Here is a 27835-nt window from a genome sequence, read left to right as displayed (position 1 = left end):
ATGACGCCGAAGGCAAAGAAGGAAGCCCCAACCCCTCCCAAAGCCGAAGCCAAAGCAAAGGCTTTGAAGGCCAAGAAAGTGGTGCTGAAAGGCATCCAAGGTCACAAAAAAGGAAGAGCAGCCTATCACCTACATTCTGATGGCCATTCTGATGGCGTCTCCAAAGGCAGCCCAAATATCCTTAAAAGAGCGCCTCCAGAGACACAAGTTGCCCTGTGCCATCGTCGAGTTCTCTGTGACCACCGAGTCAGCCCTGAAGAAAATAGAAGACAACAACACACTTGTATCCATTGCCAATGCCAAGGCCAGCAAACGCCTGATCAGACAGGCTGTGCAGAAGCTCTATGACGTTGACGTGGCCAAGGTCAACACCCGGGTCGGGCCCAACGGAGAGAAGAAGGCATACGTTCGGCTGAGTCCCGACTATGACACTTTGGATTCCGCCAACAAAATTGGCTTCATTGAGATGGAGTCCAGCTGGCTAAATCTAAATATACATTTTTTTTTCCACCATAAAAAAAAAAAAAAATCAACTTCAGGATAGAGCCTAAACTCCAAATACTCATTAAATGTTTATTGGTCCTTCATGTATCCATGAGGCAAGAGGTCCCCAGCTGGTTCCACAGCTCAGGAATGAGCAAGTTTGCTAAGCTCAGGTGAGGGGGAAAAAATGTCTGATTAGAACCTATGGGATAACAGTAACCACAAAACTGAATTGAGGCTGTTAGTTTTTGGGGGGCAGGAATGAGGTTGGGATGGTTTGGTCATTTCATTTTAAGAAACCAGCAGGAAATGACCACTAAGGACTGGAAGCAAAAACCAATGATGCAAACAAGGTCATGCCACTCATAAACAAGATTCATTATCCGTGTAGACTTTCCGGCAATGTCTTTTGCTTTGATCACCCCGTCCACCCCATGGTCTCTTCCTGGAAGATGCATATCATACCTTAGACCCTTCTCGTAGGAGACACGATGTCCTATCTGCCCCATTGGAATTGGTAATTTTACTGTCACCTTAAAACCATCTTCAAGTAAGCAGATTTTTCTGGCTTGTATCTGCGGAAAATTAGGTCAAAATAAAAAAGAAAATTAAAAATCACAGCCAAAGATACTTACCAAGTGGACTGACTATTTAGCTCTTATTTGAAAAAATAACTAAGACTTTTCAAAGAGCTCTTTTTGGTTAAATCTGCAATATAGGAATTCGTTCACTAGAACATACTAAACCCTAAATTGCTTGAAAATGTGCGCATGGTTGACGTTTGACCGTTTGGAAATATATTTTAAGTATTCCGTGCAAAAGTAATTCAAGGCAACACGTCTCAAGTACATCAATAAAGCAAACATTTTTTTCCTTTGGGTCCACTGAACAATTAACGCACGCATTGTTTTTTGGTGTGCAGAAAGAGCACTCTGTTGAAAGAGTGGCTTGAATGTTTGGGTCAAGAGGCCTCATGGTAGAAGATTCTGATGGGTAGTTTTGTGAGCTCGCAGGAGTGGAGGAGGCAGGAAACACCGGCAGGCTTCTCCTCGTATTCCCTGCCCGCAAGCAGAATAGTGGATGAGGTTTCACAGAATGACGACAGTGCATGTTTCCCTGAAACTACAGGAAATGCCATTTCAGTGCTCGTATTTTTTTTTTCCTGTGGCCTCTTGAGTTTCCTTTATCTAATGCATTTTTTTCTTCCCTCTTGAGGCTGCTTCTCAGACAGGCTTTGTCCGTGTGGCTTGGTGTAATGTCTAACTTCCCAATCAACCCATTCCTCCCAGGGGCGGGACCAGGCCGCGGGGCTTGGGGTGGGGGGCAGAGCCACGCTGGAGATGCGTGGTTTTCAGTAATGCAGAATTTCCTGTGGGGGCTCTCATTTTCGCTAGAGTACATCTCGTCTTTTCAGACTTCAGCGTGTTACCACAGTCTGAATTGCTGGTGTAGTCAGCCACAAGATGAGGCCTTCAGATAGATACTCACAAATAATTTGTAGTGAGTTCAGGAGTTGATACTCTGTTTGCCCTCCTTTGGGAAACACTGCTCACCGTTCATGTATTCTGTTCGGTAGATCGTTGTTGGTAGCGAAGGAGACACGTCACTTACATTTGTACAATGCTTTTTGCTTTTCCAAGCTTTACTTTTGCTGACAGCAACACATGACCTATATATTGGAAGGGGAGTTGCCCTTGAAGTCAGAGTTTGAGACCGCTTACCAGCAAAACTTAGAGAGCTTGAGCTGGCTGTTCAGAACTTTATTACCTCATAAGATACACACTGTAATAGTTCTCAGGGGCCATCTGGAAGTTTGAAGGGCTTTTAACAGGGGCGCCTGGATGGCTTAGTCGGTTAAGCGTCCAGCTTTGGCTCAGGTCATGATCTCATGGGTCATGAGTTCGAGCCCCGGATTGGATTCTGTGCTGACGGCTCAGAGCCTGGAGCCTGCTTCGGATCCTGGGTCTCCCTCTCTCTCTGCCCCTCCCCCGCTCATGCATGCTCTCTGTCTCTCTGTCTCTCTCTCTCAAAAACAAACATTAAAAAAATAAATGGCTTTGTACATTGCAAAACACTATTTATGTATAAGTGTTTATTGTGAACCTAGTAGGTGCTTAGAAATATTGGTTGACTGTATTATGCAAGCTAGCAGCTACTCTCCACGTTCACTATTTATTTTTTTTAATGTTTTATTTATTTTTGAGAGAGAGAGAGAGAGAGAGAGCGGGGCAGGGGCAGAGAGAGAGGGAGACAGAATCCGAAGCAGGTTCAGGGCTCCGAGCTGTCGGCACAGAGCCCCACTCGGGGCTTGAACTCATGAACTGCCAGATCATGACACGAGCCGTCGTCAGAAGCTCGACCGACTGAGCCACCCAGGTGCCCCTCAGTATTTTTTATGAAAGAGTCGCTTGTAATTAGATAAGGGCTCTGAGTTTAAATAATTTATCTGCTGGTCTGAGCTGGAGCTCCCTGGGGTTTAACCTCTGGCTCTGTCACTTACTATCCCTGTGACCTGGGACAGGTTGCAGCCAGGTCTGTAAGACGGTATGGTAACAGATGGGGGATAAGTTTTGGTAGAGCTTTTTCAACTTGCGAAGCACAAGTATAAAAACCCCACTGAATTTACCGATAAAATGATATATGCGGGATTTACTTCGAAATAACCCAGAGGATGGGGTGGGCAGCAGGTGGGGGAAGAGATAAAGCCAGACCGTCCATGGATTCAAAACGGCCAAAGCTGAGGGATCAGTACAGGCAGTTTGTGTTCTTATTCCCTCTGATTCCATAGCACTTAAAACTGTCCCGTAACAAGATGTTAATACCAAGAAACCAAAGATTCCCTCAAAGTAATGTGGAATGGAGCAATTTGGAAATTAGCTTCTGAAATCCCAGTTGGGGTGTTGGCAACTTTTCTTGTTTTGTTTTGTTTTAAAGGAAAAAGCCCCTCGGTTCCTTGAGATAAGTGGGTGAATTATCAGCATGAAGGTTCTCAAGAGTAGCTGTGGTCTGACTCACCCCCCCCCCCCGCCCCGTGCCGCAGTGACTTTTCTTTCTAGTGGACAGGGTATTCCCCTGCCCCACACTGGCCTATGGTGACTCATATACCAAATCAGAGTTTCACATCGAACTGTTATGGGCATTGATTATCAAAGCTGGAACCCGGAGGCCCCGGTTGAAATGAGGATAGGCTATCGAATACCCCTGGTTAAAGGTCAGAAGTTTCCTCCAGAAAAGATTCCTCTTCATCTGGAAGCCTCGGCATGACATCACCTTAGATATGAACTCTCTAAAAAGGGGCCGTTTCCTAAAAGTACACTCAGCTTTTTTGTGACACTCATTTTGGGGATGAAATCAGCCTACACCATAAATTGACTTGTTTACTTAGATTCAAGAAATGCCGGGGGAGCAGGGAATTCATCATAACCTTTATCACTCAGACTGTCTGGCCAGCCGACTAGCGGTTTCACTTTGCCTCTGACTCCACAGCAATTTAGAAGGAGGGCAGACTTGCTCTCTTTCTTGCTCAAGGCCCGTTGATCAGACACGAACTGGCCGCGACTTTCTCTTTCACGGAAGCTAAAGGCAGATTCAGAAGCCTTCCTCGCTCAGACCAGATAGCCACTGTCTACTGATGGCAAGTGAGACGTGATCGCTTTATCTACCCCTGAGTGGGATGAAATCGATTTATCTACCCCTGGTTCAGTTTTCCTCCTGCTTTTCAAGGAAGGAGACCGAGGCTCAGGGAGGTCAAATAAACTCTCCTCCGGTGCTATACGTCATGGCTGGGTTGGCTTTGAGGCCACCTTCTCTCTGAGGTCAAGGAAACAATGTCTGTTCTGCATAGAATTGAAAGATAAAATCCAGCCAGTGATAGAAATCAAGCCTCTGACAGAAATGTGTCTTGAGAACAGGAGCTAACCTTTCCTTACGTTTTTCATCCCTCGAGATAACTCTTCGGTAACTATGATGTCTCCATTTTGCACAGGAGAACGGGGGAGAGTCCAAGAGTTGGTGAATGGTGGGAAGGTAATTCAAACCACCTTTCTCTGTGCTCAAAGTTGTGCTTTTTCTGTTTCACTGGAGAAAATGAGTACACACTGGGGGTTGTAGAAGTTATTCTAAGGGGTGAAGGTGGAAGGAGTAGCAAATAGATGGAATCGTGGACCATGTCCCTCATTTCCTGGCATTCTCTGCAGGTTATCCTAATATGCTCATACCTCGGAGAGAACTTTCTTCTCTCCCTCTACTCCTTAGAAATGTACTCAAAGCTTACCTCAAGTGCCGCCAGTTTCTTCTGATCTTCCCAGTTATAATTAGTTACTTTTTTTCCCTGATGCAATTTTCTTCTATATTTTGTATTAGGGTTTGTTTTTATAAGTCTGACTTCTCTTCCGAGACTGTGAGCAGCTTGAGGCAAAGGATTGTGTCTAATAAGTCTTATTTTTTATTTAAAAGTTATGAACTAATATATATGTAGAAAAAATCTAATACACATGTTATTAATGAGGTTGATATTGTTTAAACTTTTTTTAACATTTAATTATTTTTGAGAGACAGAGAGAGGCAGAGTATGAGCGGGGGCGGGGCAGAGAGAAGGGGAGACACAGAATCCGAAGCAGGCTCCAGGCTCTGAGCTGTCAGCACAGAGCCCGACGCGGGACTCGAACTCACAAACCGCGAGATCATGACCCGAACCGAAGTCGGATGCTCAACCTATTGAGCCACCCAGGTGCCCCTAATGAGGTTGATATTATTAATGAGGCTCCTCTCTGACCCCACGTCCTTCCCTCTACCAGCGCTATCTTCCTGAATTTCCTTGCTTCCTTCTAGATTTTATCATGTTTACATCAAACTGTAAGCATTGTTTCTTTTGCTTGATTTTGAACTTTATAAAAACAAGGTCATACTGTATGTATTCTTCAGCGATTTGCTTTTAAAGCTTTGAGGATTCATTCATACTGACGTATCTGCACTTCGTTCATTTTCATTATTGGTCTTGGTAACGGGTAGGCAGTTCATTATAAGAAAATACTGTCTTTAAAAAAAAAGAAAAAGAAAAGACTGTCATTTCATTATCTATTCCCCCACTCAGGGACAGTTGGGTTGCCTCTGGTCTTTTTGCTTTTATGTCTTTTCATGTTTCTCGGTGCACCTGTGGAAGGGTTCTTGAGGGTGCAGGGTCAAGGTGGATCAGTGTAAGACTGGAAAAGGGAGTGTTTGCCAATATGAAGACACTCTCCTGTTATACAGGAGTGAAAACACTGCTGAGGGCCCAAAAGCAAAGACTTGGCTGGATGACTTTGCTCAGGAAAAGTGTTGGGTCATGATAACTGAAGTAGAGACTATGAAGGAAGGGGACCAAAAGACCTGGAGACATGGGCCCTCCTGCTGAGATTTGCTAAGACAGGGAAACCACCAGCTGATGCTGTTTCTTGAGGGGCCCTGTAGGAGACCCTGTTTACCAAGATAATAAGGAGTGTGCTGGTTAGGGGAGCACAGACATGGCTGAGAAGCTCAGTGGAGGTTATCTTCTTGGGCCAGGGCTGATGGGAGGAGATGTTGTTCTAGAATAGGGGTCCCTAGGAGCCAAAGTGATGCCAACTGGCAACATTTAACTCTCAGAAGCCAGGTGAATGTAATGACCAGAAGGGAGCAGAGTTGGAATGGCCTTCATCCACAGAGGTCTATAAAGATGTTTAATAGAGGATGTTGGTCCTAGGACAAGAGAGATAGATGTTATTCAATATATATAATCAAAGGACCTCAACAATAAGTGAAAAGAAGGCTGAGGTCAGTCGCCACAATGGTAAGTCAGAGCCCCTTTCTCTGTTTCTGGACTTGAAATGCCCTTAGACTTAAAAAAAATATCAGCTGACAGGGAAGCCACGTTTCCTTAAAGGATCCCGAAACATCATGGTATCTGAATAAAGTAATGATTTGCCTAGTCCTTCCCTTAAAGCATTTACTTGGGTAATCGTATGCTGAGGAAAGTGACACACTCACCTCTTTTGAAGACTATTGGAGACAAGACCGAGTTGAGTTGTTTCCTGCCTTCCTGGGCCTGTGTTAGAGTAGGGGCAGCTTGAGATTAGGTGGTAAATGGAGTCCTAGTTTAGGTCCATCTCACAGTGGGTCCACAAAGTGCACAGACTCACCTAGTGGTTACTTCCTGGACTCCTGAATGTATGATAGGAACGAAGCACCTACTAGTATTTGGAACTCACACTTGTCTCTTGAATTTTAGAGGAAGAGTTATTGTAGCCAAAAAAGCTAATGAGTATCCCCTAACATCATGAGGGGAATGACGATCCCTGCCATCCTCAGATACAGAGAATGCAGGACTAGTGATCCTCATCATATCCTCTCCTTTGCCACTCTAGTCCCTACAAAAATAGTTGGGTTAGCATGGATGACAGTGACCTAATGCAAACTTCACCAAGTTTAAATCCCAGCTGCAGTTGTTGGGACAGATGTGGAATCTATTAAACCAGATGGACAGATTCTGGTATACCAGTTATTGATCTGGCAAATGCATCCTTCCTGATATTTGTTGGAAAATAGGATCAGGAATACTTTGCATCCACTTAAGAATGGACAACAGGATATATTCATTCATGGTCTTGCCCTAGGGCTACATCAGTTTCTCTGCTTTCTGTCCCAAGGAAACTGGACTATTTGGACATTGCACAGGAAACCTCACTGGTTCATTGCTTCGATGACATCATGCTAATCAGATGAGCAAGGAGTGGTAGGTAATCAGGGTGCTTTGGTAAGGCATATGGGCTCCAGAGGGTGGAAGAAAAATCCTACAAAAAATTCAAGGACCAGCCACATTGGTGCAGTTTTCAGTGGTTCTGTGGTCCAGAACATGACAGGACAGGCTGTTGTGCCTTGTGCTTCCTACCACTGAGAAGAAGCACGGTGCTTGGTAGTTCTCTTCAATTTTAGAGTCAGCATCTTCCACGTTTGAGAAAACTGTTCTGACCCACACGATGTGGAATGTTGCTGGTTTCGAATAGAGTCCAGATTCAAAAAGCAATCCGTAGCAGGTCTAGGATGTATTATAAGCAGCCCTGAAATTTAGGACATATGACTCAGAAGATCTTCAGTATGCCAGAAGTCTTTGTCACTGATAAAGATATCTTTTGGAGCCTTTAACAAGTCTTAGAAGGAGGTTAGAGATTCCTAAGATTCTGCAGCAAGCACGCGCTATCTAGAGCAGAGGACATTTCTACTTATTTGAAAAGGGGCTCCCTGATGTGCTTCTGGGTCCTGGTAAAGACAGAGTCCAACAATGTGACCCCAAATGATCGTGAAGCCAAAACTTTCCATCCCGAGTTGGGCATAGTCAGACCCACCAAGTCTTAATGTCAGATAGGCCAACAGGAATCCTTTGTAAAATGGCGTAGGTACATCTGGTATTGAGGTGGAGAAAGTCCAGAGGCACATGTAAGTTTCATGTCATCTACCACTCAAAAATTTTTTTATAGGAAACATGTTTATTATTAATCATTGCAATTGAAAGATACTCATTCTTTCTAAGGGCTGGTCCAAACACCTTCTTCTCAGCTCACACCTGTGGCATTCACTGGGAGTGGTCCACAGGGTGGACGTTCCCTGTGCTCACCTTATAGTAAAAGGCTTAGGTTCAGTTCATAGATGGATTGGCACAGTAGGATGGGGTACTTGGAGAGTGGGCCGCTGCTGTTCTGGAGTAGCACTCAGGAGTGGAGCTGAAGAATGGTGAGGAAAAATCCACTGAATAGACAGAGCTTCAAGCAGTCCACCTGGGCATCTATTCTGTGAGGAGAGCAAAACGAAGAGGAAATGATGTATATGAACTGAAGCGCTTTGCCGATTGGTCAGGGGCTTTGGAGAAGCATGGTTAGAAGACTGAAGATATGCAGGTCTGGAGAGGAGGAATGTGGATGAATGTGTGGTTGGGGGCACCAAATGTGAGAATCTTTGCATCATTTGTTAATGGTCTCAAAAGAGCATTCACCATAGCAGAGGCACTAAATTACCAAGTGAACAGAATTGCCTGGCCAGTAAATGCCAACTAGTTCCTGTCCTCAATATAATGATGTGGTGAAATAGGCTCAGACTACAGCTGGTAGACAGACGCAGGCTACACGTTAGTACAGCAGCCTAGACTCCCTGTCACCAAGGATGACCCAGCCACTACCACTGGTGAGTGTCTGATCTGCCATTCACAGAGACAGAGACCAGTGCTGAGCCTCTTATATACTAACAGCTTTTGGAGACACCACCAGTCCCTGGTGGCAAGTTGATTAATCAACCCCCTTTAATCCCAGAAAGGACAATAATTCTCCCTGACTGAGAGCGTCATGTTTCGGGGGCATCGGGTTGCCTTCCTTGTCTATAGAACTTTGAACAGAACCATTATCCAATATTTCACAGAATGTCTGGTCTATAGATATGGGATTCTTTTTGATATTGTCTTGGACTAAGGGATTCATTTGACAGCAAAGTAGGTGTGATGACGGGCACAGATCATGGGCACATGACTTTAGGTCCTACTGTATTCTGTACCATTCAGAAGTGGCTAGCCCAAAAGGGTGATGGAATAACCTCTTTTTTTAATTAAAAAAATTTTTTTTCCTTAATGTTTTTACTTATTTTTGAGACAGAGAGAGACAGAGCATGTGCAGGGGAGGGGCAGAGAGAGAGGGAGACACAGAATCCGAGCAGGCTCCAGGCTCTGAGCCATCAGCACAGACCCCGATGCAGGGCTTGAACTCACAGACTGTGAGATCATGACCTGAGCCGAAGTCGGATGCTCAACTGACTGAGCCACCCAGGCACCCCATCCTCTTGAAGCTGTAGCTAAGGTTCCAACTTGGAGTGGACCTCTGTGAGGCTAGATTACTACGCTGCAGGATGCATGATATACCTTCAACCAATGACTCTTATGTCCTCAACAGGTAGAATTACTTTTGGCCTAAGAAAAACTGCCTTGCCAGAGATGTAATAAACTCTCACTCCCACCTTCCCCTGCTGGAGCAGCCTATAGCCAAAGATCGAGTAAAACAGGGGCACAAAAATCTGACTCCCTGGGCTGCCTAAAGGTGGGACCAACTGCAGTGCAATTGATGCTGCAGAACTTCTTATGGGATTAGACTGAAGCCAGAGTCTAGGTAAATCACACCTTTTCTACCTTCTTTCCCTGCTTCCCTCACTCCTTTCATCCTGAGAACACTCTCAGTAAATACATGTACCTGAACTCCTGTCTCAAGCCTTTTAAGGGAACTTGACCTAAAAGATACAGTATCTCGGGGAACCTGGGTGGCTCAGTTGGTTCAGCATCCGACTCTTGACTTCAGCTCAGGTCATGATCTCATGGTTTGTGAGATTGAGCCCTGCATCAGGCTCTGTGCTAACAGCGTGGAGCCTGCTTGGGATTCTCTCTCTCTCCCTCTCTCTCTGCCCCTCCTCCACGCTCTCTTTCTCTCTCTCAAAATAAATACACTTAAAAAAAGATACAATATCTCAACTGATTTTTCTTTATTATGCCCTCGCCATTGCAAGTCATTAAATTTTTCTCAAATTACCCCATTTGAGTGTGCAGGGATCCTAATATATTTGCTAAGACTTTTTTTTTTAATGCATTGCTGGTGAATTTTATCAAACGTTTTTATAAGATCAAAGGCTTTTTATGAGATAAACATACAATTTTTTCCTTTAATGTATTTCGTAGTGAAATATATGAATGTTTTTTAAAAATTACACTTGATCTTAGCCAAAAGGCCGAGAAGCGATTTGAATGTTTTTTAAAAATTAAGCCATCTTGCTGCATTCCTGGAATAAACTCAGTGGTCATGGTATGTTTTAAAAATATATTATGGGCACCTGCATGGCTCAGTCAGTTAAGTGTCTGACTCTTGATTTGGGCTCAGTTCATGATCCCGTGGCTGTGGAATTGAGCCCCTCGTTGGGCTCCCCACTGGGTGTGGAATCTACTTACTATTCTCTCTTCCTCTGCCCCTCCCCTCTCCCTTCTCTCTCTCCCTCTCTCTCTCTCAAAAAAAAAATATGCTCTTGTATTCATTTTGCACATATTTTGCATACAAATTTGCATCTGTGTTCAGGAGTCATATTTTCTTTCTTATGTGTGATTTGGTAATGATGAGGTTATACTAAACTCATAGAATATGTTAGGGAGTTTTCCTGATTTTATATTCTCTGAAACAATTGGTATGTTCAACCTTTTGAATCCTTGAATAATTGAATAATTGGTAAAACGTGCCTGTAAAATTTGGGGGCCTGAATTTTCATTGTGGTTAAGATACCTAATTATAGATTATTTTTCTTCAAGTGGTCTATAGCTATACAATATATCTACTTTCAATATTAACATTTTTTTTTACTTAAGAAATAATTGGTACATGGGTGAATGACCCACTTGGGCATATGTTTAAGTCACCATGCTTAAAAAAAAAAAAGGAAGTAAACGTATCAATGAACAAACCAAAAAGGAAGTTAAGAAAACAGTTTCGTTTACAACAGCATCAAAAAGGATAAAATACTTAGGAATTAACTTAACCAAGGAGGCAAAATGCTTGTACACTAAAAACTACAAAATATTGCTGAAAGAAATGAAAGATACCAGTATATGGAAAGACATGCGATATTCATGAATCAGAAGACAAAATATTGTTAAGAGTTCAATAGTACCCAAAGAGACCTACTTATTCAATGCAATCTATATCAAAACTCTAACGACATTTTTGCAGAAAAAGAAAAAAACTATATCCTAAACTTCATATGGAATCTCAAGAGAGATTTTGGCTAATCCCTGAATAGCCAAAACAGGTTTGGGAAAAAAAAGAAACAAAACAGAGTTTGAGGCCTACACTTCCTGATTTGAAAACTTACTACAAAAATACAGGAATCAGAACATTAAAAGTAAACTGGTATTGGCTTACAGAAAGTTATATAGATCAATGGAATAGAATAGAGATCCTAGAAATAAACCCTTACATACGGTCAAATTACTTTTAACAAGGATACCAAGACCATTCAAGGGGTGAAAGGACAGTCTTTTCAACAAATGATGTTGGGAAAACTGGATATCTACATTCAAAAGAATAAAATTGGATCTTTATGCCATATACAAAAAATAAAAACCTAAATGTAAGACCTGAACATAAGAATTAAAACTATAAAACTCTTAGAAGAAAATAGTGGAAAATCTTCACAGCATTAGATTCGGCAATAATTTTGTCAAGTTAACCACATAACTAAGAACTTCTGTGCATCAAAGAACACAACACAATGAAAAGGCAACCCACAAAATGGGAGGCAATATTTGGAAATCATTTATTTGATAAGGGACTAATATCCAGCATATATAAAGAACTCTTACCATTCAACAACAACAAAAAACCCCAAGCCTGATTTAAAAATGCACAAAGGATGTGAATAGACATTTCTCCAAAGAAAATATACAAATGTCCAAGAAACAAATAAAAAAATGCTCAAAATCACTAATCACTGGATACGGGAAAATTAAAGCCACGGTGAGATATTACCTCACACTCATTATATGGCAACTATAAAAACACCACCACCAACAAACAAACAAAGAGTTAACAGGTGTTGGTGAGCATGGGGAGAAATTGGAACCTTTGTGCCCCCTTGGTTGGAATGTAAAATGGTGCAGCTACAATGGGAAACAAAACGGGGATTCCTCCAAAAATTAAAAATAGAAGTACTATCTGATCCAGCAGTTCCACTTCTGGGTATATGTCCCCAAGAAATACAATTAGGGATTTGAAGAAATATTTGTACATCCTCATTCAGAGCAGCATGGTAGCCAAAAGATAGAAGCAACCTAAATGTCCACTGACAGGTGAATGGAATGAAATGTGGACCTAAAAAATGAAGTAAATGCCAACACACTCTCCAACGTAGATCAATCTGGAAGACATTATGCTAAGTGAAGTGAGCCAGTCACAAAAAGACAAAAAACTCACACAAACGTATGATCCCGCTTATAGGACGTGCCTTGCTAGTGTAATCCAGTTGGTGAAGACACAAAGTGGAATGGTGGTCTCCAGGGACCGGAGGGCTGGACGAATGAGGAATTCGTGTATGATGGGTAGAGAGTTTCCGTTTTTCAAGTTGGAAGGACTCCTGGAGATGGTTGGTGGTGATGGCCACACAACAGTGTAAGTGCGCTTAATACGCTGAACCGCACACTTAAAAATGGTGAACGGTGGTAATTTTATGTGTATTTTACCACAGTAAAGAAGGACATAAATGTGTTGAGTTATTGAACTTCTTAATTTCTTAAGAGCTGTGATACGGTGCGTTATTGACCTCAAGTTTTCACTTCCATCTTTATTAATAACTTTTGTCATCTGACTTTACAGTTCCTGCCAAGCAACAGGGCATATTTCTCTGTCCCTTGTCAAACCCAAGGGTTTAGCTGAGCCCCTAGAATCTGCAGATGCATGAGAGCAATTATAAATGATTCGTGTTTAAAACCATTGAGTTTTGGTGTGGTGTGGCTTTCAGCAGTTGGCAAGCTCATTGAAGTGGGAACACATTTTGAATTTTAGAACCAGATCTAGAATGCCTGTGTTTTAAACTGTTTTAAATAATAAATTATTTAAACTGTTTAATTATTTAAATATTTAAATATTTAATAAATATTTAATAAATAAATATTTAATTGTTTAAATTATTTAAACTGTTTTAAATAATACTACGAATCCATAAAAAAAAGAACATGCATGTATTACCCCAAGTTAAGAAATAAACATTACCAAATATCGTTCCACATTCCTTTCCCAGAGCTAACTATAATCCTAATTTTTGTTAACCACTTCTTTGCCTCTCTTTGTAATTTTCCCAATTTTCATGTATCCCTAAACAAGAAATGTATTACTTTATTTTTTTAACTTTATATAAATCAGCTTCTACTGTATGAGCTTGGTTTGGTGCAGAATTATGTTTTTGAGACTCGTCCGTGTGGAGTAGGGCATTTTTTCATTCATTTCTCCCCTCCATTGGTAAGTTATCTTTGCTTTTATTGGTCGCCTTTGATGATTTAACATGAATACCTTACAGAACCCAAAGTTAGTTAACCAACTTTATTCTCCTCCCAAATCAAAGAACCTTGGCATGCTTTAACACCAGTCTATTTACTCCTAGTTCACATGCCAAAGCTATTCAGTCATTTTGGACTTTGCATATTAAATATCGTATTGGTTCATATAGTCTATGCTTGTGTAACATTTCCCCACTTAATTTCCCTACACTTTATTTACTCACAAAAATTTTGTATATCAGACCTTCTCTCTGTAATCATACCTTTTTTCTTAAAGTCTATTTAAGAGCTGGTTTTGAGGATCTGTTAATGGTAATCATTCTCAGGTGTGGTTTTTTTGTTTTGTTTTGTTTTGTTTTGTTTTTTTCTGAAAATGTCTCCATTTGACTTTTTTTTTTTTTTCACTCTTTTTCTTGAAAGATCGTTTCACTGGGCAGGCAATTCTCAGTTGATATTCACTTTTTTGAGCATTAATACTGAGGATATTAACGTACAGTTTTCTGGCTTCTACTTTTGCTATTGAGAAACAGCTATTCATTTTATTTTCATTCCCTTGTACATTATCTGTCTTTTCTCTCTGGCTTCTTCTAAGGCCTTTTCGTTTTCGTTTTGTTTAGCATAAAATCTCTACAGGCATGCATTTAAAAATTATTCTGCTTGGGATTTGCTGGATTTATTGAATATGTGATATCAATTTTTGAAATTCTCAGACTTAACTTTTCCAAGATCGCTTCACTCCTACTTTCTTTATTTTTGCTTTTTTTCTTTTTCTTTCTCTTTTTTTTCTTTTTCTCCTTTTCTTTTCTTTTCTTTTCTTTTCTTTTCTTTTCTTTTCTTTTCTTTTCTTTTCTTTTCTTTTCTTTTCTTTTCTTTTCTTTTCTTTTCTTTTCTATTTTGCTTTCTAAATCCTGACTCTACAGACTGCCCTTTCACTCTGCTATGTCACTTAGTCTTTTTTTAATATTTTTCTTTTTTCATTTTTTGTCCCTCTAAGGTATATTGTGGGTATTTTATTTAGAACTATCTTCCAGTTTATTTGTGTCTAGTCTGGTGTTTGCTGTTCAATTTTTCATTATGGCAATTAGTATTTTTAGTTAACTGCAATGTTAAAGTGCTTTTGGAGATGTTCTGTTCTTCTTTCTGCTCATTCTTACTCATGGTGTCTTGTTTCCTCGGGTATGTCATCATTTTTGAGTGTGAGCCCATGATATTTGTCATTGCACTATGGGAGTTACTTAATGCCTAATTAATTTGAGTAAATTCATTATCAGAAAGGATTTGTGTTTGTATCTTCCTGGCACTGAAGACTTTTTCAAATTATGTCCACTTAAAATCAGTAGTCTTGGGGCCCCTGGGTAGCTCAGTCAGTTGAGCATCCAACTTGGGCTCAGGTCATGATCTCAAGGTTCACGAGTTCAAGCCCCACATCGGGCTCTGTGCTGACAGCTCAGAGTCTGGAGCCTGCTTCGGATTCTGTGTCTCCTCTCTCTCTCTGCGCCTCCCCAGCTTGCACTCTGTCTCCCTCTCAAAAATAAATAAACAGTATAAAATAAAATAAATCAGAAGTCTCTCACCATTTTTGACAACATGGATGGGCCTAGAGGTTGTTATGCTAAGCGAAATACGTCAATCGAACACAGATACCATATCATTTCACTTATATGCGAAATCTAAAAAACAAAACAAAGAATCTTAAATACAGAGAATTGATTGTTGCCAGAGAGTGGGGGGGGGGGATGGGCGACATAGGCGAAGGGGCTTAAGGGGTACAAACTTCCAGTGATAAAATAAATAAGTCACAGAGATGAAAAGCATAGGGAATATGGTCAACAATATTGTAATCATGTTGTATGGTGACAGATGGTGACTACACTTACCGTGACGAGCATTGAGTAATGAATGGAGTTGCCCAATCGCTATGCTGTGCACCTGAAACTAATACGAGCTTGCGTGCCAACTGTCCTTCAATTAAAAAAAGTCTCCATCTGTGGCTTTTCCAGGCTGTGCAAACCCTTCTGACCTGAAGGCTTACCAGTGGCTATGAGTACCCAGGGAGAATTTTAAAACCTTACCCTAGAACCAATGCAGAGATCGACCTAGTCTCTGCTTTGTGCTTCTGGGAGGTAGATTTCCTTTTTTCTCACTTCACCCTTTCCTGAGGATCCGGCCTTTCCCTGGGTGTGGGCTGTGTGTGTGTGTGCGTGCATGTGTGTGTTCAGGTTTGGGCGGGGGGTGTTCATTACCCCCCAACTCCTCCCCCCAGGGCGAATAGGAACTTGGCCACACAGAGGTGGAGGGAAGAGCCAGCAATTCTCGTTCCTTCTGGAGGAGGCTCCCCGCCCCCGCAACTTATTTCCTGGTCATTCATCAGTGAGCATTTGACTCCTTTTCAGTGGTGCACAAGGCTTGTCTCCTGCGTCCCGAAACGAAACTGTTTAGAGGTTAGGCTGGATCAGCCAGCGGCATTGTCGTCTTGCCTCCTTGAACTTGTGCTTCTCCTATCTTGTTCTTGTGTGAGCTCCCTTAGTTTTCTTACGAGCTTATCCACTCATTTAAAATTTTAGACTTTGTATTTTATCTAAAATTTCTAGGTTTTGTAGCACAAGGGTTTCAGGACTTCCAGTCCACCTAGAAGCAGGACTCTTACTCAATTTCATAACCTGCTCTCGAGCCTTGCATGTATATTTTGCATGGCATGCACTTACACGTACGTTGAGTGAAGGCGTGATTGCTTTTCTCCACGGTGTCGCCTGTGAATTCCATCTCTCCTTTTGTCCCTGTTTCACACTCCTTTATGTCTGCCCTAGCACCTAGCTTGGCGCTATGCACTTGTTAGGGGCTTGTTGAATGAATAGACAAGCGCCTTGCCTTGTCTGTCTCGTGAGGGGGGTTTTGTAATTTTCTTGGAAACCTGTTCCATGTATTAGTCATCTTTACGTTAAAAAAAGGTCTCTTACGGGGCGCCTGGGTGGCGCAGTCGGTTAAGCGTCCGACTTCAGCCAGGTCACGATCTCGCGGTCCGGGAGTTCGAGCCCCGCGTCGGGCTCTGGGCCGACGGCTCGGAGCCTGGAGCCTGTTTCCGATTCTGTGTCTCCCTCTCTCTCTGCCCCTCCCCCGTTCACGCTCTGTCTCTCTCTGTCCCAAAAATAAATAAAAATGTTGAAAAAAAAAATTTTTAAAAAAAGGTCTCTTACGTTAAAAAGGTCTCTTTTCAAAATTGTTAACCTATTTCCTTCTGTTTTGCCCCCCAGTGAATATGGAGAACAATTGATGGGCATGTTCTCATTTGGAAAATGATTAAGTTTGTGGACACCTAAATGGCATTAGCACGGGGCCTTCCTATCTGTCTTCCAGAGCAGGCGGACTCATCCCCCCAGCGGTAGGGAAATCTAGTTCTGTATGAAGTTGGGGGTGGCACAGTTAAGGCTTTGTGCTGACAGTTCTAGGTAACTGAACGTTATTCCAATAGAAATGGATTAGTCCGACAGGTGGCTGGCCCCCCAGACACGCTTGCTGAAACTCCTCCGTGCGTCACTGCCCTCTGGGCACAACATTTCAGGTAACCTGGGCAAAGAGCACAAGCCCCCATGGCTCTGTGGTCAGCCCTTGACGAGAGCTGCATCCATGTTCTGTGAAATCTGTGACTCCTGTGGCTCACCACTGTAACTTCCTCCCTTCCTGCCCTTGGCTGCTCTTCTTGGAGGCCTCACGTGGCTGGGCGCGCCTGGCCCCCCAACTCCTCCCCCCAGGGCGAATAGGAACTTGGCCACACAGAGGTGGAGGGAAGAGCCAGCAATTCTCGTTCCTTCTGGAGGAGGCTCCCCGCCCCCGCAACTTATTTCCTGGTCATTCATCAGTGAGCATCTGCACGACAATCACAGCACTGTGTGGGGCCCTCTGCACCCACCGGATGTGCAGGGGGTGCCCATAAAGATCCAGTGCGTGAGACTTCCCTGGGTGAAAAGATGGCTGACTTTTGCCTGTTTGATCAGAGGGCCAGCTGAGCCACCAGCGAGGACGAACCTGGTTCCCTCCCCGGTGCTCAGCCAAGCGCTCAGCTCGAAGGGGAATAGGAACAAAGATATGGGCCTTGCCTTCTGGAAGAACACCTCTCCATAGAGCGATTCCTGAGCAGTCATTCATTCATTTCTTCCACAAGTATTTTTTTGAGCACCAACTATGTGCCAGGCACTGCTGTGGGCACTGGGGATACAGCAGTGACTAAAAGAGGCTGAGATCCCGGTCATGAGAAACGTTCGTTCTAGATGGGCACAAATGTGTTTCTTAACCAGACCCCGTTCCTAAATGCCCCAAGGGAGGCTGTTGCTTGAGGAAGCCTGACTGAATTCTGTTGTAAGACAACAGCTCTTTCCTGGCCTGGTGCAATGGCCCCGTTCAAAGGCCCATCTGGCTCTGCGCTGCTTTTGGAAACTTGAGCAACTCAAGGAGACGGGGTGAGGTGCAAAATGAAAATGCGGGGCCTCTTGGCCTAAGAGCAGGGAGGGGAGGGGCGCCTGGGTGGCTCAGTCGGTGAAGCATCCAACTTCAACTCAGGTCATGATCTCATGGTTCGTGAGTTTGAGCCCCGCGTTGGGCTCTGTGCTGACAGCCTGCTTGGGATTCTGTGTCTCCCTCTCTTTCTGCCTCTAACCGCCCCCCTCTCAAAAATAAATAAACATTACAAAATAAATGTGTGGGGGGGAGTGGTTTCCTTCCTTCTGTAGTCTTTCTCTCAACCTGTCATGGTGCTTTTTATTTTCTCTTTAATATCTCATTCCCTCAGGCACTGGATACTTGCAGGGTGAACACAGGCCCTCCCAGACGCCCAGGGCCCCGCTGTGTGACTAGGCGCATAAATCACGTATATCTTCCGCCTTTGCCCCTGCCAGGCCTCCACCGTGGGGGGGGGGGGGTGGGGGGCTGGGACAGCAGGGAGAAGTGGCAGCCAAGGACCTGGAGGCAAGGAGCCAGCAGGGGGCAGGACTGTGGGGGAGACTCCAACCGGAGCCCAGGTTCCACCATCTTGCCAGACTCCCCTCACAACACGCAAATTCAAAGAGCAAATTGGCAACCATTTCAGTTACTAAGGCACTCCATTACTCAAGTCTACTTTCTCACATAGGAATCATGTGCTCACATAGGCTTCATGTGATGCACACGCATGTGGAAGGGGCCCCACATCCCAACAGCAAATATTCCATTTCCCAGCTCTCTGGGAACAGCTTATCTAAGGTACTATAACGGTCTTTATAAAGGGCCACATGATTGGGCCCCTTGGAGGCCACAGAGCAGACAGACTATAGAAAAAGTCCAAGATCAGCCCTGAGCGTTAGCCCTTATTAACCTCACTTGCTGTGTTGCTGGAAAATTCCATGAAGAATTTAAAAAAATTCTTGGCAGTTTATTGGTCTGGGGTGGGGGGGAGCGGTCATTAAACCTGGATTTGAACCCAGACCCTCTACGTCCTGGCCGTGTGAGTTTGGGAAAGTTATGTAAATAAGCCTCTCTTCACTTACCATAAAATGGGTGTGATATTACCTTCTTCAAAGGCTTCTTATAGGATGAAGCGCGCGTTCAGAGGACTTAACACATCACCCGGCATGCAGTAAGGTGTTCAGGAAATGTTAGCTGTTACTATTTTTCGCGTGGAGGGCATTTGGGCTCAGGCAAGAGACTTGGAGAGTTATAGATAGTTTTGGCCGCACACTTATCTGGCGAGTGTCATTCTTAGCACCCAAAGTAAATGAAAGAGGCCAAGTTTGGTTGGCCACCAGGGCCCCATGTGTTTAGGCTTGACTCATGCACTTGTAACTGGCCGTTCAGAAAAGGTCTTTGGGGAGGAGGAGGAGAAAACACAAGAGAAGCAATAACCCGTGCATCATATTGTGATCCAGTTAAAACCTGACTTTCTTCTATCGTCAGAAAGGCGTAGACTCAACCTTGGAAATTTCACAAATTCTGAACACAGAACGGTGTTACTCTGAACTGAATTGTGTTGCTTCTTTTACTTGTATACATCCTTCTGCTCTTGGCCTTTGAAGTCTGAAGTATGAAACTGGGTTATTTGTACATTTGATAACCAGGGTTTACGGAGAGCTGCTCCTCAGCCAGGTCACATACCTGGAGATCGTGTTTCCACACTGGGCTCTCACAGCCTTCTCCTGCATCCGCTTCAGGCTTAGATGGTGCCGATGATAGAATTACCCTTAAAAAAAAAAAGTCACGATGGGATACCAACGAGTTAAAAAAAATATTGCGCCAAAAAGTTCAATGGCATCTTGCTGGTTAGAGATGAGTTACAAACATAGAAAAACCAGGTCCTCGACAAATATTTGGTGCCATCTAGTGCTGAGTGTTCAAAACTCAGGCTCACTGTCAGACTTTCCAGGTCTTTCTCTCCAACACAATCCTGGAAAGGCTAGGAATATAAGGAGCCACCCTGGCTAGGCAGAACTTGTGCTACAGAACCTCATAGAACCAGAAGCTTCTGAAGAAGCCATGCGGCGCACTCCCCTCTGTCTCATGGCCTGAGCACATCGTGACCAACCCAAGCACAGAGCGTCCGTGATAGTTTTACTTGGAAGTCTTAATTTGTTTTGTGTTCTACTTGGCACCTTAACAAGTTGATCGATATACTCTGTTTTGAGATGGGTGAATGTTGTGATTATTAGCCTTGGGTATCCTAATTCTCCACCCAAAACTCTTTTGGGGAAGTGGGCGAATGGGAAGGTAATGGAGAGTGGAAGACCAACATCGAGTTTTATTTCTTCATTTTTACTGTACCGGATGAAACAAAAAAGAATTTGCCCCCCAAACCCAGTTTTGATCCACGTAGGGGTGAAATTTGCCTTCTCTTTGACTTATTTGTTTATTTGTGAGAGCGAGAGAGAGAAAGGCAGAGCACAAGCAGGGGAGGGGCAGAGAGAGAGGGAGAGAGAGAATCCCAAGCAGACTGCGCACTGTCTGCACAGAGCCCGATGTCTTACTGATTTGGATGCCTTCTGTTTCTTTTTGTTGTCTGATTGTTGTGTCCCGGACTTCCAATACTATGTTGAATAAGAGTGGTGAGAGTGGTCATTCCTGTCATGGTCCTGACCTGAGGGAGAAAGTTCTCAGCTTTTCCCCATTGAGGATGATGCTGGCTGTGCGTTTTTTATAGAAGGCTTCCGCTGTCTTCAGGTGTGCTCCCTCTAGACCTACTTTGCAGAGGGTTTTTTTTTTATCATGAATGAATGTTGTACCTTGTCAGATGCTTTTTCTGCATCTATTGAAATGATCTGATGTTCTTGTCCTTTCTCTTATTGATGTGACGTGTCATGTTGATTGTTTTGCGAATATCAAACCCTGCCAGTGTGAATTCTTTGTTCTTGGATCCCTTGGCAAAAATCACTGATTTGGAGCACTTCTGGGGAAGAGAGTTGATGTGGAGGTGACTGGACTTAATAATCTGTGTTGTTTAACAAGCTCTTGGAAATCCCAACCTCCAAAACCCTTGGCTTTCTTATATTCTCTGTGAAATCTGCTTGTGTTGGTTCTATTTTTGTTTGGTGCCTATTTCTTGAAGTAAACTCTCATGCCTTCTCTCTTGTTGACCCTTGACCTGTTTAATTTTCCCTTTCCCCAATAAAGCTTATTCCTTATCAGACACCCTACGCCATTGTGAATTCATCCAGGCGGGTGGCGACGTATCTTGCATGGCAACAGCGAACGAGGCAAATTGTAGAGCATACGAATCAAGGGTATGAAAAACTCTGTCACCTGCGCCCTCCGTGAATTATTAGGAAAGGGAAGTAAACGGTGACCGAGGGGACGGGGCTCCTTCAGGTCAGGGCCCGGGTCTGTGCAGCTGTGTGGTACCAGGGTCTGTCTGCTACAAAGTAGGTATTCCATGCAGGTTGCGGAATGAGGGTTATTGGAAAGACCACCTGGTCTAACAAAAGGGCATCAGGCTGTGGAAGTGGGGCGGTACGGCTTCAGCTGTTGCTGGTTGGGTGACCTTTTGCAGGTAATTAATCTTTCCGCACCTCAATTGCCTTTTCTGTGACATGAAGGTAACAATCTTAGGGCAGCGCTGCAGAGATTAGAACTAATAACACAGCACCTGGAACATATGAGCTACTCCACTAGCTATTGGTTGGACCATGACATTTGCAGATTTACGATACCTTTTTATTTTTATGAGCTGACAGAACATTTGCATCATGTAGTAAACTAAGTCCAAGGCTCAGGTTTTACACAGGTGGGGCTGTGACCACAGGTCTATGTGCTTTGATCCCACAACCAGCGTGAGAAGTAGGGGCTGTTATTTTACGGTGGGATGTGGGACCTGAGGTCCTGAGACTCTGAGTAGCATGCCCACAGTCCCTCCGGCAGAAGTATGAGCAGGAATTGAACGCGGGGAGCGGGGCTGCAGGTTCACGGTGCATTCAGTAGCTCTATGAATTGAAAAAGGATGTTTCTTTGTGAAAAATCTCCACTGAATGTGGCAAGACTTACTTCAAGCTAAATTACAGGTAACAAGTGGTTTGGGGATCTGCAAAGAAAACGTGACCCTCAAAGAAACGTGACGCATGAAAAAGCTCATCGTCTGCTCCGGTGTCGTTTGTGTTGTTAACAGTTTGAGGATTTGTGGGTCTTATATTACTCATGAATGGCAAGGGTGTCCTGGAGTATTTTTATGAGAGATTCAATTGAAGTTACTGAGGTCTTCCAAGGGCTTCTTCGCATTACCAGGTAATGGTTTAAACTCTTCTCGTGATGTGTTTCGAAAAGCAGATCAACAAATTTGATTGTTTAGGACCTGCTATATAAACGTGAGGCTCATATGCGGTACTATTAGAAAACGTACTGTAAAGATAATCAGTTTCTTTTCCCACACACACAAAAAGAACACAGGAAATTTTTGGAGTTCAACCCTTCCGTTCCGGCAGCTGCCTCTTCTCAGAAAGTTCTAAATACCCGAGTCATCGAGACCCTTCTGTTTCCAAAAGTGACCTCTGCATTTCCTGATTCATTTTGAATTTCAGGTTTGGGGAATGATTCTGCTTTACTCCTGGACTTGCCCTTCTAATAATACAAATTCGTAGTGTTATTTGTACTATTAATTAGTGTTGTCTGAGTAGCAAGCAAGCCAACATTTTACTGTGTGAGGCTGGTTTTCCCCTACTTCGTAGACAAGGAAACTAAAGCAGAGAGGTTACGGACGTGTTCAGGATTATCAACTAGGAAATGGTGGACTTGGGATTTGACCCTGGGCGGCGTGACTGCAGAATCCACATTCTTTTTTTGTTTTTTGTTTTTTTTTTTTTCAGAATCTACATTCTTAACACCCAACTTTGCTTCCTGTTCTAAGTGGACACTGAGCTCTGATTCAGGGCACAAACTGTCATCAACAAACATGAGCTGATGACTCACAATGCGACTGACACTGTGGAGAACAAATGAGTTATAATCCTCGCCTGTCAACACAACAACACCTTACTGAACACCCACTGTGTGCCAGGCTCTGTGCCAAGCTCTTTATCTAAAGGTGGAAGTGTTTATTCCCATTTTTGCAGAACAGAAATAGAAACTCAGAGAGTTCAAGTAACTTGCTCCTGGTTACACAACTGATTAATGGTGAATTGGGGTTGCAAATCCAGCTGTTAATGATCCCTCACTTTAGCTTCTTTCCATGATAATGTATTGCTAATTTCCAGGAGATAACAAAGATAGATAAGTCTTGACTTTCATGAGAAGTGTCTCCTGAAACTTTCAAGGATTGTTAGAGTACCTGTTGTCTTTGTTCTAAGAGGTAATGTGAAATTCATAGTATTTCTGTCTTGAATACAAAGACTTTTGTCCAGTGTTGTCACGTTCCATTCCCCTGGTCTTGGTGAGGTCTGTCTGCATTTTTGAGATGGTTTAAGAAAAGTATCCAGGACAAATTGGTTTGAAACAATTCTCAGCCTACTTTGAGTAGCAGGCTTGCTCCAATGGATTTGTTGTGTTAGGGTTCTTCATACTAAACATTTATGATATCTCCTTTGCTTATTGCTAAGCTAGGTAGAAGATGTGGAACAGGTTGCTGGGTCAAGATGCAGAGAAAGAACAGCTTCAGTTTGGGAAGCCCATGGCCAGATAGCCTATGCAATGGGGTCAATAAAGCAAACACCAAATAAAAATGCTAAATTATTATCATATAAGTCAACAGAGTAGAATGCAATAAAGTGAAAGTGCTCTCTCCTCCTTGGTCCAGAGTTGTTCTTTCCAGAAGAAGTTGTTACTGACAGTTCCTTGGGTATGCTACCAGAAATTTAAGCAGATTTTAAAAGGTGAATGTTGGAGTGAACATCGTATTTTTTTGGTGTAGGAAAAAGTTTCTTTACACAAAATTAAGAATGCCCATTTTGAAAAGGGCAGGGAATCATTTTATCCACATCCTTCCAAGCCCCTCTAGAATGAGTTTCTCATTTGGTGTTTACTTTGCAATTTCCCCTCCCCTTTTTAGTTCTTATTTTGATATCTCTATAGATTTGTTTCTGAATTTTGTTGTGGGCATGGAGAAGGTGTCCAAATATCTACCTTAATTGGGTGGAAATGGAAAAAAAAAAAACTAGAAAACTCTTCAAAAAGATAATCATACCTGAATAAGTACAGGAGAAGAAGGACTTATGGCCTGTTCATAAGATTGGGGAAAAGAAAAAAATAAAAATGAAAATGATGCAAATTTGGGCTCAAGACTGGTCACTGTGCGTTAATGGAAGCAGTGCTTGTTAGAGACAATTCTCCACTTCCTCTTGTGTTTCTCTATGTCTTATCTGCAGAGGTACTAACGGCTTCTGTTTTATATTATCTATTCAAGGATGTTTATATAGTAAACAGTGTCAGACGATTGAGGGTGTATCCAGTATAATAAAGATAATGTCTTCTTCTGGGACAAAAATCAGGCTGGTTTACTGCCCATTATAAAAGATTTGGGTTCCTTCAGCTCAGTGTTCCTCTCCTGTATCTCAACTCAGTGTGTGTGCAGGCATCACCTGGCCTTTTTTCATTGCCTTGTGGGAATTTGGACCTGGAGAAGACTATTGCTATTACTGTGAGTAATAAAGTCATTTGTTTCTGATTCAGGAGTTTCATGTCTTCTGTCAGCATCCATGAAATTGGGTCATACGAAATTGTTAGTTTGCAAATAGGGTAAAATCTCAAATTGTTCAAGTTCTTGAATATAGCATATAAAATAACAAGAAACATCAGGGACTCAGTGACATGGTGATTCAAATGACATATTTTTCAGATGGCCAAGAAGTTAAGTCAGAGGGAGGCACCAATGAGATGAGATGGATACATTCTTAAGTAATAAACTTACAACCTTACAACCTTCAAATGTTAGCATCATCTGTGAAACAGAAGTACAAGTACAGTTACTAGACCACCAGACCTTTGGTTTATCATTCTGTTGGGGTGCTTGGCTGAGCCTATCCGGCAGGAGACAGGGAGAATTCAGATTCCCGGAAGCCACTAGAGGCATGACTATAGGGTGGATATCAATAGTTAGAAATGGAGGCCACGTAAACACCTTTTACGGTGTGTGAAATTCAAAGCAAAGTAAGTCAAATTGCTATTAATTAAACTAATTCTTAGTTTATAAACCATGTCACATATACATTTATGCTCTTAAAAATTTGTTGAGGATCACAGAAAGCTCTTGTGTATGGCCGTTGTGTCTATTGATACTCATGATATTAGAACTTAAAACTGAGAAATTAAAAAAAAATATTTATTTATTCACTTATTTAAAATAATAAAACAATTACATGTTAGCATAAGTAACTTTTCGGAAAATAACTATTTTCCAAAACAAAAAAAAAACTACTGCATAAAATGGTATTGCTTTATGATTTTGCAAATCTCTTTAATATCTGGCTTCATTGAAGATGTGTGGATTTTCATATCTGCTTCTCTATGCAATCTGTTGTGGTGTCTTAGGTCATATAACCTCTGCAAAAACCATCACGGAGAGAAAAGAACGAGAGTCAAAAAGGGTAAACAAGGTACTTATCTTTGTTTGAAAATAGCTTTGAGCTTGTGGACCCTCTAAAAGGATCTTGAGGACCCCAAGAGTCCCTAGACCACACTTTGAAAACGACTGACGTAGAGCCCCCGCAGTCACAAGACAAAACAAGCGTGGTAGTGACAAAAACATATGAACCACTAGTTTAAGAAATAGTGTTGCATTGATTTTATGGTATGAAGAACACAAACTTAATTTCTGAGACTCCTAGTAGAAGTTTCAGAAGGGGCCTGTTCATTCTATTTCTTCTTGTTAATTACGAAACCAAAGGACTTCCAGCAGAGGGGTCCATTGGCATGCCACCGGACGCTTGGGGAATCATTAGGTTCTACACTTGACAGAATTTCATTTATGACTTCAGGAATGTAGGATTTGGGTAACATTTAAAAAGAAGACCTTTTCTGCCTTAAGGGCCTAGAGACGAATGGCTCATTTAGTGTGATGGGGAGCATGCGATATTTGAGTAATAGTTGGGCAACTTTAGGCAGACTATTCTGCCTCTCTGAACCTCGGTTTCTTCATCTGTAATATGGGGGAATGATGACACCTGCTCTGTGAGGGTTCAATTTATGTAACCAAAGGCCTTAGTCTGACGTCTGGCATCCAGGAAGGCACGAGGCCAAATTCTCGATCCGGACTTCAGATGCGGTTGAATGGGGCCTTTGCAGTCATCGTAACGTGCGTCCAGCTTCTGCTACACACACCCACTGGCAGAAAAGCTCTATTCTCCAGGCAGCTCCTTCCACTTCAGAGAGATCTAATTATTAGAAAATTTAGGGAGCTCTCATTTCACAGTGGTCCCTGCTCCCTCCTCTGAGCACGGTCAAATTCTCTTTCTCGCGATGGCTCTTCAAACACTTGAGGACTTCTGTCTTTCTCAGTCTTCTTTTCTCCAGACTGAACATTGGTCTCATCCTTCTTGGCATTTCAAGCCCTGGCCTACCGCTCATTTTCCTTTGGACACAAAGAGAATCTAGTTCTGGGTGTCCTAGGACCGGTTCAGGTCCAAACCACACGCACAAAAATATACTGTTCCTCTCCATTCCCACCTTTTGGTGTGCCTGTGTGTGTTTACCAGGCCTCGCTGTACATGACATCCTCATGTTCTGCCACAGTCATTTCATTGCTTTTTCGTTTGCTTGCTACCTGAGCCACCCATGACGTCGGTCATTGTATGCACCCATTGCCAGCTGAACAAACAGCCCCAGACAGAAGCGATGCTCTGTCGGCTCTCTGCAGTTCTGTGCTTCTCCATGTCTTGAGTATTACATCAGATGCCACGGCATGGACTGCTAGGTTCAGCCTGGTGAGTAAGTTCGAACTGCATCAGCTTAGGAAGTGTCTGCGCTCATCTGAAAAGCTGGTGAGTCACTGTCTTCTCTCTGGCAAGCCAACATGAATGTTCCCTTGGTGCAGTTTTGGAGCGAGCTGTGGCCTTTGCCCTAGACTGCAGTCAGCCTATGGACACTTTCCCTGTTGCTGCCTTTCCACGATTTTTAGACATTTTCGTGTCCCAGAGGTCAGGCCACAGAGAGTTATTAGTCACCCCTAGCACATTTCCATTTCTGACCCAGAGAGCTGCAGGAACTTCCCCTTTGAGTTCTCCAAGGCATTTTGAAATTGTGAACTAAGGAAAACACACAGATAGTTTCAGGTGAAACATCCGTGTCTCCAGTTCTAGAAAAAAATCCCAGGAGTTTCACGGGTGACCTCACTGCCTTTTGAGTTTTCCAGCTGGAACTCAGAATGAAACTCTTTGCAGTCCTTCCCAAGGATGGCTCTTCTCTCCACTTCTGGGTGTCTCTCATGGACTGTTTGGGAAAACACATCACCTCACAGAGCCCTAGTTGGGGGTTTTACAAAGCTTCACGAGTGTGGGCCCTTTCCTGAGTTTGTTGCCAGCTCTGCGTGGGCAGGAAGCAGCGTGCCCCAGCTCCCAGAATGAGCACCGGAATTTAGTGACCCTCCTGGTGCAAACCTGCTGTGACCAGCATGGACGTCTGGAAAACTCACCAGCCTCTTCTCTGTTCCTTCTGTGGAAAAGAATCTCAACTGCCACGTCCTACTCGTGGAAGTGGGACCACCTACAGAATACTCCTCCTTTATTCAGACGTGTGGCTCCAGAAACAGTAGGCCTCATGGTGGTCAGGCTTCTGGGACAGGCAGGAGAGCTTGGTCCTCTGAAAAAGACCGGGAGCCTGGTGGAGAAGTCCACAGGCTTTTAA

The 27835-nt window shown here is 43.1% G+C and overlaps 1 pseudogene; it reads left to right on the top strand.

Moving 5' to 3' along the window:
- Positions 1-27835, top strand: LOC115518622 (annotated as a pseudogene).

Source organism: Lynx canadensis, chromosome B4 (genome assembly GCF_007474595.2).
Source record: "Lynx canadensis isolate LIC74 chromosome B4, mLynCan4.pri.v2, whole genome shotgun sequence".
Classification (NCBI taxonomy): Eukaryota; Metazoa; Chordata; class Mammalia; order Carnivora; family Felidae; genus Lynx; species Lynx canadensis.
The sequence above is the reverse complement of the archived record's forward strand: the minus strand, read 5'-3'. Positions and strand labels throughout refer to the sequence as shown.